At 35.3% G+C, this 14,961-nt stretch overlaps 1 protein-coding gene across 7 annotated transcripts in view; it reads left to right on the top strand.

Moving 5' to 3' along the window:
* Positions 1 to 14,961, top strand: part of QKI (QKI, KH domain containing RNA binding) — a 169,427-nt gene that overhangs the window by 12,071 nt on the left and 142,395 nt on the right. Inside the window, exon 1 of one of the 7 annotated variants that reach the window (XM_039465582.2) lies at positions 6,869 to 9,045. The exons of the other annotated variants lie outside the window; for them this stretch is intronic. The gene's annotated coding sequence lies outside the window, so the exon portion shown is untranslated. Of the gene's footprint in view, positions 1 to 6,868; positions 9,046 to 14,961 lie in introns of those variants that run through there. 7 annotated transcript variants of the gene reach the window in all.

Here is a 14,961-nt window from a genome sequence, read left to right as displayed (position 1 = left end):
GTCATATCTTTTTTTTTTTGCCAGCCACAACTAAATTAATGCTGTTGTTGATGGTGACATACTTATTTATTTGCTTTATTCTACAATATTAAGGAAAATGCTTTCAAAATAATAAAATCAATAATATTACTAATAACAGTAAAACTATCTTTAAAATTTATAGATTTGTTTTAGATGTGTTACAAATAATAGATATGGCCAGTGACCCACCATTCTTCCAGTTGATGACAATTTTTTCTTTTTTTTGGGGGGGAAGGTGGTCCTCATTTCTACTAAGTTTTAATTTCTACTTAATCTTGTTTTTGACTTTCTGTTGCTGTAATTTATTAGCTGTGTTTTTTTTTTTGTTGTACTTACTGCTTCTATTAGCTTTTACCTTATGCTCAGCAGAAATGGAAAATACACATGTATTTTTAAATCGTGTGTGTGTGTGTGTGTGTGTGTGTGTGTGTGTGTGTGATGGCAATAGGATCAAAAAAGATGGTTAACTTATAAGGAGGTGGTTGTTTTGTTTAGGCTAGTGCTTTGTATCTTAAGCATGAAGGGTAGGGAAAAAAGAATATGACAGGCAAAATGTTTCGGTTTAGTGAATTCTTCTGAATAATATCAGTAAAAGAATATACAGATCTTTAAAGCTTTTAAAGTCCTGTGAAGTGGAGGAAACCTCATGGTTTAAAATTGTATTTCTCAGTAGTTGCAAAATCTCTACTGCAAACTTTTTGTCATTAAGAACTTTTAGTAGTAAGGAACTCATGTTCCAGCAGATGGGGATATTAGTACACGAAAGAGAGCACTTAGTGATTAAAATGTGTTGAGAAATAACCCTTTTTTTCAGAATAGGAAAATGTTCTCCTTTAAATTGTAAGGGAAGAGCTGCTCAGGAATATGACAAATAACAGTTATTTAATTAAATACTTTGATTAGCATGTGAAAAAGTTGTGATAGTTCTTTAAAGAACTTGTCTTTTTAAGAGACTATATGTTGGTATGGTGACCATATTAAATATAACTAGTTTAGGACATCAGATTGATTGCAGCTGTTTTCTGAAATAGTTCCTGCCTTGACAGCTTAGTTTGAACGATTTTTGTTTTGGAAAGTGACTGAGTCTCATATATTGAGATGTATCCTGTTTGTACATTTTCTTTGTAATTATAAAGTCTTCAACCAGGCAGTAGGTTTCTGTTTATTAAAATAAATCATGAGAAAATGTATCATAGTTTACTATATGTTAAATGAAGAGAAAGTTCTTTTGGGGATCATAGTTTTATCATAGTAATAAAAAATTATCAGCAGTAAAAAGATAATCTTATCTCACTTTTTATTATAGTTTATAGCATTACGACATACTTTGTTAGTTTTTATAGTAGGTAAATACTACTAGGCTGCTTTAAAATGTGCTTTGCAATTGTTGAAGAAATACTAATTTAAGTCCCTTAGCTGTGATTCAAAAGTGTACTTTTATTTAATGTATTTATGTTTTCCTAGTTCGTTATGTTGAGCTGCTTATTTTTAATTGGTCAAGGCAATTAAAAATACTCGTCTTCATTGACTTGAAATAGAACTCAACACAGGAGAGAAGAATATGTCATTTCTATATAGAGAAACAGGGAGGAAGAGATTGACTTTACCACCTTTGTAACTGATAATAACTTAGATTTTGCTCCCTGACCCCCAGCCCCACTTTTTTTCCCTTTTCTTATTCCTAAATTGTAGAGAATTGAAGATCGATCCACACATTTCAATTCATCTTTGGCAGTAGCATGGTTTGTGATCTCTCTCAGTCCTGGAGAGGCAGTGGTGAGGGCACAAAGATAGCATAGGACATCATTGTTTTTAAATCTTAATGGGAATTACTACTTTTCAGGGAAATATAGGAATGACCAATTTTGTCTATACATTTTAAGATTGTTTCTTAGAGTTCATGAGAAGCTTGAATTTCTTCCTCTCAGTAATCCTAAAAAAAACTGCTTTATAAAGAACTTCATATTTATCATAAATATTCTTTATCTTATTAGGAAAAACTAAAATGTATCAATTAAAAAGTTCAAAGTACTCATGATTCATTGATAATGGCTCTTAATATTTCTTTCTAGTCCCCCCACCAGTGTTTATGGATATAGTGAAATTGGAGTTATTTTTTTCAAAAAATAATTAAATCATGAGCATTTTTCTTGCCATTTCATATTCTTTGCAGATACAATGTTTATAGTGACATATTTCATGCTGTTGAGGTATGTTATAATTTACTTAACCTGTTGGACATGCCACTTTGCTTTCAGGAAGTGTGTGTAACGATTGATTGCATTAAGTGGCTTCAGAAGTTACTCAGCTTTTTTAAAAGCTTTAAGTTACGAAATATTATAACTTGGCACCATGAATACCAAACTCTTATTTTAGCAATGCAGTTAATCTGAAGTAAGCATTTTATGCTGCATTGCAGAGAAAGTGGTTGTTAGGATGCAACATGTGATTTTCGAATAATGTCACAGTTGCATATTTCACATACTAGTTTTTAGTGATTTGACATACTTAATTGAAACTTTTCATTTTATTCTAGGCTGTTTGGTTATATGCTATTAATATGTGTGGGGTGTTACGAAGGGTGCACTAACGCTTCAAATTCATTCCTTCAAGTTATCTCAGTAGCTGGAAAGATAGTATTTAAAAAAAGTAACAAAGTACCAAGAAGACAAAAGACTGGTGCTAAAGATGGTGCTGTAGGCTGAAGAGGCTATGGAATATTTTGAGAGAAGAGGTATTTTCACCTAGCTCTTGAAGGACAGATAGGATTGAAGTGGAGAACACTTAAGGGAGTGGTGTTCAAGACACAGGGAACAGTGTTCTTGAATGTGGGAACATTCTGAGTAGGGAAGTAATGTAAATAATTCTCTATTAGAGAAAGCTTTTTATACCTGTTGTCTTAGCTTTTTCCTTTATCTGCCTCCGTATTTGTTTTTAAGTCCAAGTTTTCTTTTCTTAACCTCTGTCCAGTGATATGTTAATGTGGTAGATTGCTGCGCTTGCTGCTGTCTTTCTCTTTCCTGTTTTCAGATGTTCTTTTTTCTTGACTGACTCTCTTGCTGCTTTTGTTTTTTGGAGAAGAGGGATCTCTTATTGCCTTATTTTTTATTTTAACTTTTTTTATCTGTATGCTTACTTTGGCTTTTTGTTCGTTTGTTTTCTGAGTGCATTTGGATTTTACTTAGCTTTTATTCTGAAGCCGTGTGTGTGTGTGTGTGTGTGTGTGTGTGTGTGTGTGTTTCTGTATGTTAGGTGATTGATGGGTTGAGGAATTGATCACGTGCATGGAGGAAGAGGTACATCTGGATTAGTGAGTGTGTGAATTCTTGAGCTGATGGGTCTAAGCTCTAAATAGGATAGATTAGTTGCCAGCATACTCTGATCTTGATGGTATGGCATAGTTTTTGCTAGTATGCCTTCTTTTCTCCATCCTCCCAGTTTGCTTTTTAGTCTAATGGCTTGAAAAAGTATATTTTAGGTTGGAAGTGAGAGAACAAAGATCTGCTAATTGAATTCTGAACAAGGGAAGCTTTAGGCTAATGTTGGAAAAGTGTGTTCCATGGAGTCCTGGCCTTCTGAGGTAGTCTGAGAAAAGAAAGTTTCTGTAGTCCAGGAACTTCTACGTACTTCTTTTGGGAATTCAGGATGTGTTGATATATTAAATCTTCAGGATTTATAGTCAATAAAGTTAACTTGGTTTACTGAGTGTTTTCTGAAATTACTTGGTTAAAGAAATACGTTTTTTCTTTGTTTTCTTGGTACTAGTTCTGAGGATACATTATGGGAAATTTTAGAGAATTGTAAAGACCTGTGGATCCTTGGGTGGAGGCAGGTTTAAATAATAATTGTTTGAGAGTCTTAATTTGAATGAGAATACTGGCTCAAGTCAGATCAAAGTACCCCTTGGGGGAAGAAAAAATACATTATTCCATTTAGCTTGGGCTTCAAATTTCAATTGAAAGGAAGCAAGAAAACGATCCTTGTCTGGCTTTAATTAAGTAACAGTTCAGCCAAATGGTTTCAGTAATGAATTTTGTTTAACTCAAATGTATTTGTTAGGTAAATAAAAATTTAGATGTGCTGTTTTTTAAAAATATAATTCTCTAAATAAAAAAATTAACATAGAATCCTGCCAGCTTAAACCTCTAACTGAAACTTGTTTTAAAATAGGTATACACTGAGAAATATTCTCATGTTCCAACTCATGCCTGGTTTACATCTAAATTTTTTAAATTTGGCAATGACTGAGTTGTAAGGTGAAGATGAATTAGTAAATTTCGGAAAGAAAAATATTTATCTTTGGTCATTTAAACAAACATTAAGATGCAATTTTGTGAGATCTGTCAGTAACACCAGTTTTTTTATGTGAACTTAGATTTTAATCTATTATAAGTAGAATATATTATTTCCCCTATTTCAGTTATAAAGTTTTGGTGACCTTTGTAGCCCTTATAAAACGGAAGTCCAAGGGTGGAGAGTAGAATAGCATTTTATTTGGAAGGCTCTAAAGATTTTTGTTAAAAAAAAAAAAATTGTTCTTAAGAAAACAAAAATCCTGTAATTCTGCAATTTTAAAACTGGCATGGATTTTAGAGATCGTAGGCCAATTCTTTATTATATATGTAAATGCAGTTTCTTTACAAAGGGTATGAATAAATTTTATAGTTTGAAAGCTACTGGTTTAAGGAATGCTAGATTATTTGGCTCTTGGGACAGAAATATATTTAAGTTACGTTATTAACAATTAAGAGTACCTTTGGGCCTGATCACCTGTAAGCAGAACAATGCCATGACCGATAATTTGTGTAATGTGGTTACCTTCTGATGTGAATAGTATTAATTAATTTAATTCTGTTTTGTTGCTTGAAATACCTACCCAGGGTATTTAAACTTTAAAATCTTTTAAACTTTTCCTCCAAATAAGAATATAATCAAGCATCTAATGCACAGTCATTATTATTAAATCAATGTTAAACAGAAGACAAAGGCTCTCCTAGGTAGTCTCCATTAGCATTTTCCAGCGGGCTGGCTCTAGGTCTAGGAACAATTCACTGTATATTTGCCTAAGGGTTTTCACTGTCCATGTTTTACACAATACAAGTAATTTAAGCCCCCCCCCCCCCCGCCCTTTATTTTTTTAAAGAGATGGGGTTTCACCCTGTCACCCAGGCTCTCAGGCTAGAGTACAGTGGTGCTATCATAACTCACTGCATCCTCTTGAATCCTGGGCTCAAACGATCCTCCTGCCTCAGCCTCCAGAGAGCTAGGACTGCAGGGATGAACCACCATGCATGGACAATTTTTAAAAAAGTGTTTTTTTGATAAGAGACAGTATCTCACTATGTTGCCCAGCCTCCTCTTAAACCTATGGCCTTAAGCGATCCTCCTTTGTCAACCAGTGATTTAAAATCTTTTCTTAGTCTCTTCATTTCCCCCACTTCTTTATAGACTAAGTCATTTGCTTTGGAATAATGTGATAAAAGTCTTAAAGGATTGCGAGTCTAATATTTAGACACATTTGTGTTAAGGTTCTGTACAGGTTGTAGTTTTACAGGCTAGAATGGACTAAATTTTGAAGGACGATTAGTTGAGAAGTATCTGAAAAGACTTCATGTTCTTTTGTAAATCTTGAGTTAAAAAATAACAAAGAGGGTAGTGAATAGAGAGAGAAATGAATCCCTTAGGGGAATGATAGTAATAAAGGAAGGTGAAAGTAAGATCAGAGTTAGAAAATCTTAGATTTTTTTTTAGGTTATAGGAAAATCGATTTATTTTACATGTTAGTAAAAGACACGAGGCTTATTTTTCACATTTTACTTTCATCAAAGTGAAACTTTTTCATTTGATTTTTAAATCGGAACACATTAACTGAATGTCATAGGATATATCATAGTGACATATTGTTGTTCAGTTACATGGTAACTGCAGATAGGTCTCAAGTTGACCATATTTGAATATTACATTATTACTTGGTGGATATTTAAAGGCAGATGGTTTAAGAGTGAAAGTATTGGAGCAAGTGGTAATTGAAGAAGATCCTCAAGTAGAAGTCTGATTTTGTGATTTGAGAGTCTCTTTGATTGTTACTGTTACTGTTACTAAATAACAGGTGCATATAGCCTAACAGTATAAATATGAATCAGAAAAATAGTATAAGAATGAACCACAAAAGGTAGCTTGTCTTGAACTTTAAAAAAGGTACCTGTAAAGATATTTTGTTATGAACTTAAAATATGTACATATACATTTATAAAACTCAATTGAAATGAAAGTTTTATGAAATAATATTTGTACTACCTGTGATGCAGTATAGTATTTTTCTATTCCATTTCATTTTTTAAAATGCTGGTTGTGATTGATAAGATTGATTTAGTGGCGTGTGTGCTGTGCAGCCTTAGCCCAACTGATGTTGACTCCTGTAATTTAGTTTTCAACAAACTTTTTTTTTTTTTTTTTAGATGGAATCTGGCCCTTTCTCCAGGCTGGGGTGCTGGGGTGCACTGGGGCAGTCTCAGCTCAATGCAACCTCCGCCTCCTGGGTTCAAGCAATTCCTCTTCCTCAGCCTCCTGAGTAGCTGGGACTACAGGCGTGTTCCACCAAGCCTGGCTTTTATACACACAATGTGTGTGTGTGTATTATTGCATTTTAGATTTGGGGGTACATGTGAAGAACATGCATGATTGTTGCATAGATGCATACATGGCAGTGTAGTTTGCTGCCTTCCTCCCCATCAATGACCTATATCTGGCATTTCTCCCCATGCTATCTCTCCCCAATTCCCCACCCCCCGCTGTCCCACCCCTAGTTCCCCCCACCCCGCCAACAGACCCCAGTGTTTGATGCTCCCCTCCCTCTGTGCATATGTTCTCATTGTTCAGCAACTGCCTGTGAGTGAGAACATGTGGTGTTTGATTTTCTGTTCTTGTGTCAGTTTGCTGGGAATGATGGTTTCCAGGTTCATCCATGCCCCTACAAAGGACACAACCTCATTGTTTTTTTATGGCTGCATAGTATTCCATGGTGTGTATGTGTCATATTTTCCCTGTACAGTCTGTCATCGATGGACATTTGGGTTGGTTCCAGGTCTTTGCTATTGTAAACAGTACTGCAATGAACATTCGTGTGTCAGTGTCCTTATAATAGAATGATTTATAATCCTTTGGATATATACCCAGTAATGGGATTGCTGGGTCAAATGGGATTTCTGTTGCTGGGTCCTTGAGGAATTGCCACTCTCTTCCACAATGGTTGAACTAATTTACACTCCCGCCAACAGTGTAAAAGTGTTCCTGTTTCTCCACATCCTCTCCAGCATCTGTCGTCTCCATATTTTTTAGTGATTGCCATTTTAACTGGCATAAGATGGTATCTCAATGTAGTTTTAATTTATGTTTCTCTAATGACCAGTGATGATGAGCATTTTTTCATATGTTTGTTGGCCTCATACATATCTTTTATAAAGTGTCTGTTCATATCCTTGGGCTTGTTTGTTTTTTTCTTGTAAATATGTTTCAGTTCTTTGTAGATTCTAGGTATTAGCCCTTTGTCAGATGGGTAGATTGCAAAAATTTTTCCCCATTCTATTGGTTGCCTATTCACTCTTATGACTGTTTCTTTTGCTGTGCAGAAGCTCTGGAGTTTGATTAGGTCCCATTTGTCTATTTTGGCTTTTGTTGTCAATGCTTTTGGTGTTTTAGTCATGAAATCCTTGCCTATGCCTATGTCCTGAATGGTTTTGCCTAGATTTTCTTCTAGGGTTTTTATGGTATTAGGTCTTATGTTTATAAGTCTTTAATCCACCTGGAGTTAATTTTAGTGTAAGGTGTCAGGAAGGGGTCCAGTTTCTACATATGGCTAGCCAGTTTTCCCAATACCATTTATTAAACAAGGACTCCTTTCCCCATTACTTGTTTTTTTGAGGCTTGTCAAAGATCAGATGGTTGTAGATGGGTGGCATTGCCTCTGAGGCCTCTGTTCTGTGGTCTGTTTTGTACCAGTAACATGCTGTTTTGATTACTGTAGCCTTGAAGTCAGGTAGTGTGATTTTTATTTTTTATTTTTTTGTATTTTAGAAGATGTGGGATTTCACCATGTTTGCCAGGATGGTGTTGATCACCTGACCTTGTGATCTGCCTGCCTTGGCCTTCCAAAGTGCTGGGATTACAGGCATAAGCCACTGTAATAAGGCCTCAACAAACTTTTATTATTATTTCTTTAATCTAGCACTTGGCTGGGTGCTAGGGGAATACAAAATGGGTAAAACATAGTCCGGTACTCAAGGAGTCACACAGTGGTATGGAGAGTAATGAAAATTAGCTGCAATGCTGTAACTGCTCTAACAGAGGCATGCACAACCTGAGATGGAAGGAAATAAATCATTTCCTAGCAGGAAGGTGGCAGTTTCTTCTAGGTTCGCAGATTACTGTGTGTACTCTGATAATACCTCTTATTACAGGTTTACTTTGATGGGAAAGTTAGTTGTTTACCTAGATCCTATAAATCTAAACTGAACAATTTCAAGTTGACTTGAAAATAAGATATTTGTGAACTTTTAGCTTACCGGCGAAATTTGTTAAAAAGTAAATGTTAATTATATAGGTAATCTTAAAAAAATTAAGTTTCACAAATGAGTAATATTTTCCTAAATATATCATAGGAACTAGCTTTAATATCATTGGAGAAATGTTTTTTTTTTCTTCTTCTTCTTTGAGATGGAGTTTCACTCTTGTTGTCAGGCATGGAGTGCAGTGGTACTCCGCAACCTCTGCCTCCCAGGCTCAAGTGATTCTCCTGTGTCCTCAGCCTTCTGAGTAGCTGGGGTTACAGGTGTGCGCTACCACGCCCGGCTAATTTTTGTGTTTTTATTAGAGACAGGATTTCACCATGTTCAAACTCCTGACCTCGTGATCTGCCTGCCTTGTCCTCTCAAAGTGTTGGGATTACAGGTGTGAGCCACTGCACCTGGTGGGAACTACTACTTTTCTGACTGACTTCTGCCTCGGTATTATGACTTACTAAGAAAGGTAAAGTCAGGTAGAAGTTTAATATAAAAATATATTTGATTATTTACACAGATGTTAAGTTAAACTATAAAATAAACCATGAAGTTGTACATAATGAAATAAAAGATGGATAATTATCCAACACTTAAAAATGATTTTTTAATTGCAACTTGTTTATATTCTGTATATTGACTTTTTACCTCAAGGCAAATTAATTCACAGTAATACCGAGTCTAGAAATTAGTAGATTAGTTGCATATTATCCAAAAAATATAAAGCATGTCATTTCTATAGAATTTAGTTTCTGATTTTTCCTCTGAGTGATAGGCTACTATATCAGGCGGAAGAAACTAATGTCTGAGTGAATGTGGTGGTTCCTTAGAATGATTTTGCCGTTAGCAGTAAAAAATGTTTTCCTTATAGTTTTTGTGCAGCGGGCCATGGAGTAAAGCACATTTTTATAATAAAGGTGATGAATTTAATCGCAAACTGGCAGCCAAATGGAAATTGCAGACCTTGATACTGGAAGAAAATTGCCTATAAAGCAACTCTTGAGAGAACAGGCTTTAAATTTATCCACCCATTTCGACATTGAGGAGAACATAGGAATCATAGGATATTTTGCTTGGCCTGCTTAGTTGAGATGAATGACACTTGAGTATTCTATTTAAGTGTTAGAGATGGGTTAAAGTTAAGTTTTATACACTAAAGCCTTTACCACATGCACTTTTGTATTTTATAAAGTATTTTAAAATTTGCTGGTTTTTAATATTTTAGCAGATGATATGCCTAATGAATTGAAATCCATTTACCATGTTTTCTAGTCATATGCCATGTATTTTATGTTTCTGTTGTGTATATGAAGAACTGCAGTCTTAAAGGATGTAGAATGTTGTGGGCTTATAAGTAACACACAGTTGACAGAATGTTTGTCATATGAATGATCAGTCTTTACTATTTTGTATTGTATTTAAACCATTTATAATAAAGAATGGTAGAAGATTTCTATTAGAGGAAAATGTGGACTTTAGTCACTTTTTACTCAAAGTGGCCAATGTTTGTAATTTCTTTGGAATAACTGAACCCTAGATCCAGTACACACTATTAAAAGTGTTTAATCCAGAATTTAGGTGCATTGTAGCATGTATTTTGAGATGCCTGTTCTCTCCCACAGTATACACATTGGTTAACAGATAGCTATGTCACTTTAGATAGTTATTTATGGCTCTTGGAAACATTTACCTATCCAAAGAAGATAAATGTTTAAAGTGTAAAAATGCTAATGTAAAATATAAATACAACATTTCTCATTGTACTTATTGAAACTATTGGGGTTTAAAGGGAAAGAAGGGTTACTCCTAGAAGGTCATTAGTTTTTGTTTGCATGCAACCTTGATTCTTTTGACTGTATTTTTGGGCAGCATGGTACATCATGTAATAAGGGTATAACTGTGGTAAATCTTTGTTCTCTTTGAGTTTAGAATTATAGAAATGTTTAGTTTTAAAGCAACTATGACAGCTTAATATTTTGATGGAGAAAGCAAGAAAAACATTTTACAAATTATTCAGGGAACAACTTAACTGAGGTTGTGGTCATGAGTCTAAAGATATGAAAAGGAATGAGAGGCCAGGTACGGTGGCTCACACCAGTAATCCCAGCGCTTTAGGAGGATGAGGTGGACGGAACACGGGGTCAGGAGATCGAGACCATCCTGGCCAACATGGTGAAACCTTGTCTCTACTAAAAATAAAAAAATTAGCTGGGTGTGGTGGCATGTGCCGGTAATTCCAGCTACTCAGGAGGCTGAGGCACAAGAATCGCTTGAATTCAGGAGGTGGAGGTTGCAGTGAACCAAGATTGCACCACTGCCTTCCAGCCTGTTGACAGAGTGAGATCTGTCTCAAAAAAAAAAAAAGGAGTTTTTCTAGTTACATGTTTGAATCCACACCGGAAATGTAGCCAAAATTTACCTCAGGACTGTTTATGCCAGAGTCTGAAAAACACCTGAAGTAATTGAAATTTTTTTGTGGTTGTGAGTGGATTTTGGAATCATGTGTTGAACCGTTACATCACTAAATTAGCTCAAGATTCTTACATTGTCAGGGGTTATAAGGTAAGGAAGATGAGCATAGTAATGTTGCAGTTTCACATTGACATATGTTCTTGTTTAGATAACTATTTTAGGGTTTGAGTTACAGTTTTGCAAATTTACATTACAGTAATACAAATATACATTCTAAATACATGCAAATGTGTATTACAAGCAAATATGCCCTCCCCTCCTATCTCTCTTTCCCTCAAATTATTCATTTGAGGTTAAGCTAATTTTAAACTCCAGAAAAGTGTGTTCAGCCAAAAAAGGTCAGATCCTGGAACAAAAAGCTCTGACCTTTTAAAAAGAGTGTTGTTGGAAAAGTTTTGATGGTCATTTTCATAAGCTAAATGTACGGTGAGGTTTATGTTTGAGTAGTTTTTAGGAATTTCTGAATTATATGGTTGAATTTTGAGGAGGAACTTAGTAAAAATGAGTTGGAAAAGTTAAGGTGATACATTGTACCTTCCTTTTACTATGTATAGTAAATCTGCATATGAGAAGTCATTTGCAAAACAGCATTTGTTAGGTGTCTTTTTTTTTTTTTTTTTTTTAAAAAGACAGAGTCTCATTCTGTCACCCAGGCTGGAGTGTGATGGTGCGATCTTGGTTCACTGCAATCTCTGCCTCCTGGGTTCAAGTAATTCTCCTGCCTCAGCCTCCTGAGTGGCTGGGATTACAGGCTCTGCCAGCACGCCCAGCTAGTTTTTATAATTTTTAGTAGAGATGTGGTTTCATCAGGTTTGCTTGGCTGGTGTCTAACTTCTGACCTCAGGTGATCCACCTGCCTTGGTCTCCAAAAGTGCTGGGATTACAGGTGTGAGCCACTGCGCCCTGCCATTAGGTATCTTTTCAAAGTATTTTTTATGCCTGTAGAATCTGGGAAAAGACCATTTTGAGATTTCAGCTAAGTAATTATCATATCAGTAGTAATATCTTTCAAATCTTTCAGAACACAGTATTTCCAGAATATATAATTTTACATTACTGTCATTTATAATGATATTGATGACCAGTACTATTATTTTAAAGAGAAATATATATGTACATACACACATGTACAGTCATGCTTTGCTTAAAGATGGGGATAGATTCTGAGAAATGCATCATTATTTTGTTTCCTTGTTTTGTGGACATTCATAGGGTGTACTTGCATAAATCTAGATGATACAGTCTACTACATATCTCAGCTATATGGTATAGCCTTTTTTGTTCCTGGGCTACAAACCTGTACAGCATGCTTCTGTACTGAATACCGTAGGCAATTATTATACAATGGTAAGTATTTGTGTATCTAAACGTAGAAAAGTACAGTAAAAATATGGTATAAAAGATAAAAAATAGTATACCTTATAAAGCACTTACCGTAAATGGAGCTTGCATGACTGGAAGTTGCTCTGGGTGAGTCAGTGAGTGAATGTGTCAAAGTTCTAGGATACTGCTGTAGACTTAATAAACATTATATTCTTAGGCTACACTAAATTTATAAAAAAATATTTTTCTTCAACAGTTACTTTATAAACTTCCAATTTTTTAAACTTTTGACTACAATTACAGCTTAAAACACAAATAACATTATACAGCTGTAAAAAATATTTTATTTATATCCTTATCCTATAAGCTTTTTTCTGTTTTTAAAATTTTGTATTTAGTTTTTACTTCTTAGACCCTTATTTTTAAGGCAAACACACACATTAACCTAGGCCTGCAAGGGGTCCACATCATCAGTTTCATTGTCTTCCACCCTCCACAGCTTGTCCCACTGCAAGGTTTTCATGCACAAGGGCCGTATTACTTACCAACGTATCACCAGCACAGTGCCTGATACCGTAGAAAGATAGGTGTTATTGTAGTTAATAATAGCAGATTGTTGAGCATCTATTATGTGCAAAACACCTACAAATATTTGTTGTTAACGTGAAAGAATTTATTCTATTAAACTAAGAAGTTTTGCTCTAGAATAATCCTTTTTTTTTTTGAGACATAGTCTCGCTCTGTTGCCCATGCTGGAGTGCATTGACTTGCATTGCAACCTCTGTCTCCAGGGAGCAAGCAATTCTCCTATCTCAGCTTCCTGATCACACCTGGCTAATTTTTGTATTTTCAGTAAAGACAAGGTTTTGCCATGTTGACCAGGCTGATATTGAACTCCTGAACTCAAGTGATCTGCCTACCTTGGCCTCCCAAAGTGCTGGGAGTACAGATGTGAGCTGCCACGCCTGGCCTAGAATAATCTTAGATCATGGATGAGTAAATGTGGATGATGAAAAGCTTAAATGACAATGTCTCATCTGATTTTCATTCCACTTTTAATTTGAATATACCATTTCCTTTTCCATCTCATTGTATATGTCTCTACTTTTTCCTTCTATTCTTTATTAGTTCTTTTATAGTTCTAATTTTTACTCACTGCCTCATCTTTTCCCTCTTCTGTGTCTAGCTCTTACCATCTGTCAACACTGCTTTTCCCACTATCGCAATCACTCACTGTAGCAGTAACCAAATTTAATTTTGGGGGTGGAGCAATAATGCTGGAGATGCCAAATGGTATGAGTAAAAGAATGCAGTTTTTGGAGTCAGAGCTAGATTTTAATCTTTATGTGGTCTTTGGTGAAAGTACTTAATCCACAAATCTCTCTTTTCTAACTATGAAATGAAGATGAAAATACTACTTACCTGTAAGGGAATCTACCTGATGATACTGTAATAAAATGCCGATCTCCACCACCGAGTTCTTGGGGAGGCTTTTTGTGTGGGAAGAAATTAGACCTCATTACTCTGAATTCTGAATTTGTATCTCCTAGCCATATAGACCGAATGACCATAGAATCCAACATAATACTTTAATGTTTGCATAACTTCCTTAGTTATGCAAACTGTTTTAAGTTATAGTATGATTATGATTTATAGAAATTCAATAAAAGGTAAAATTTTTTCTTTGTATTATGAAGTATGTTTAGAGGTTTTTTTTTTTTAAGAGATCATATTTTGGTACTCTGCTTCAATTACTGTTTTTGTTCATTTAGTTATAGAACTGGGACCATGTCTGTATTTGCACATGACTTACTCCCAGGGCGTTGGCCAGTGCCTGGTACATAGTAAGTATAAAATACATAGTTGTTGAATGCACATAGGAAGAAATCTTTATATTGTATCATTGATAAGACAGTTTTTTTTTTTTTTTAAAAAAAGGTTATACTTCATTCAGGTCAGTTCAATTTTGCTAAGTTTGTACTTTTAGGAAATTCAAAAAGCCTTTATTGGGGCTGGCCGCGGTGGCTCATGCCTGTCATCCTAGCACTTTGGGAGCCAAGGCCTGTGGATCACCTGAGGTGAGGAGTTCAAGATTAGCCTGGCCAACATGGTGAAACCTCGCCTCTACTAAAAATACAAAAACTAGCTCAGCGTGGTGGCACGTGCTTGTAATCCCAACTATTCGGGAGGTTGAGGCAGGAGAATCACTTGAACCTGGAAGGTGGAGGTTGTAGTGAGCCAAGATTGCACCTTTGCACTCCAGTCTGGGTGACAGAGCAAGACTCTGTCTCAAAAAAATAAAAAAAATAAAACCTGTGTGCAAGCTGTAGTAAAGGGGTTATGACAAAGCGCAATAGAAGTAGATGATTGCAGGCCTTTTTGTGCAGTTGTGGCAGCAGCAGCCTTTTCCTTATTGGCTAGGTTTTTTTTCTTAAAGCCAAGACTAATCATATATTTAGATGTCTGTACGTTTTTTCTCATCTACTCTAAGGTTCACTGGAATTTAGCATTGATATAATGAACATATGTTATTGGCAAAAGGTCTAAACTTCACAAGTTCAGAATAAAGAGACCAAGCCATTTGCAAAAG

This window comes from Saimiri boliviensis, chromosome 4 (assembly GCF_048565385.1).
Source record: "Saimiri boliviensis isolate mSaiBol1 chromosome 4, mSaiBol1.pri, whole genome shotgun sequence".
Classification (NCBI taxonomy): domain Eukaryota; kingdom Metazoa; phylum Chordata; class Mammalia; order Primates; family Cebidae; genus Saimiri; species Saimiri boliviensis.
This window is presented reverse-complemented; position numbering and strand designations above follow the sequence as displayed.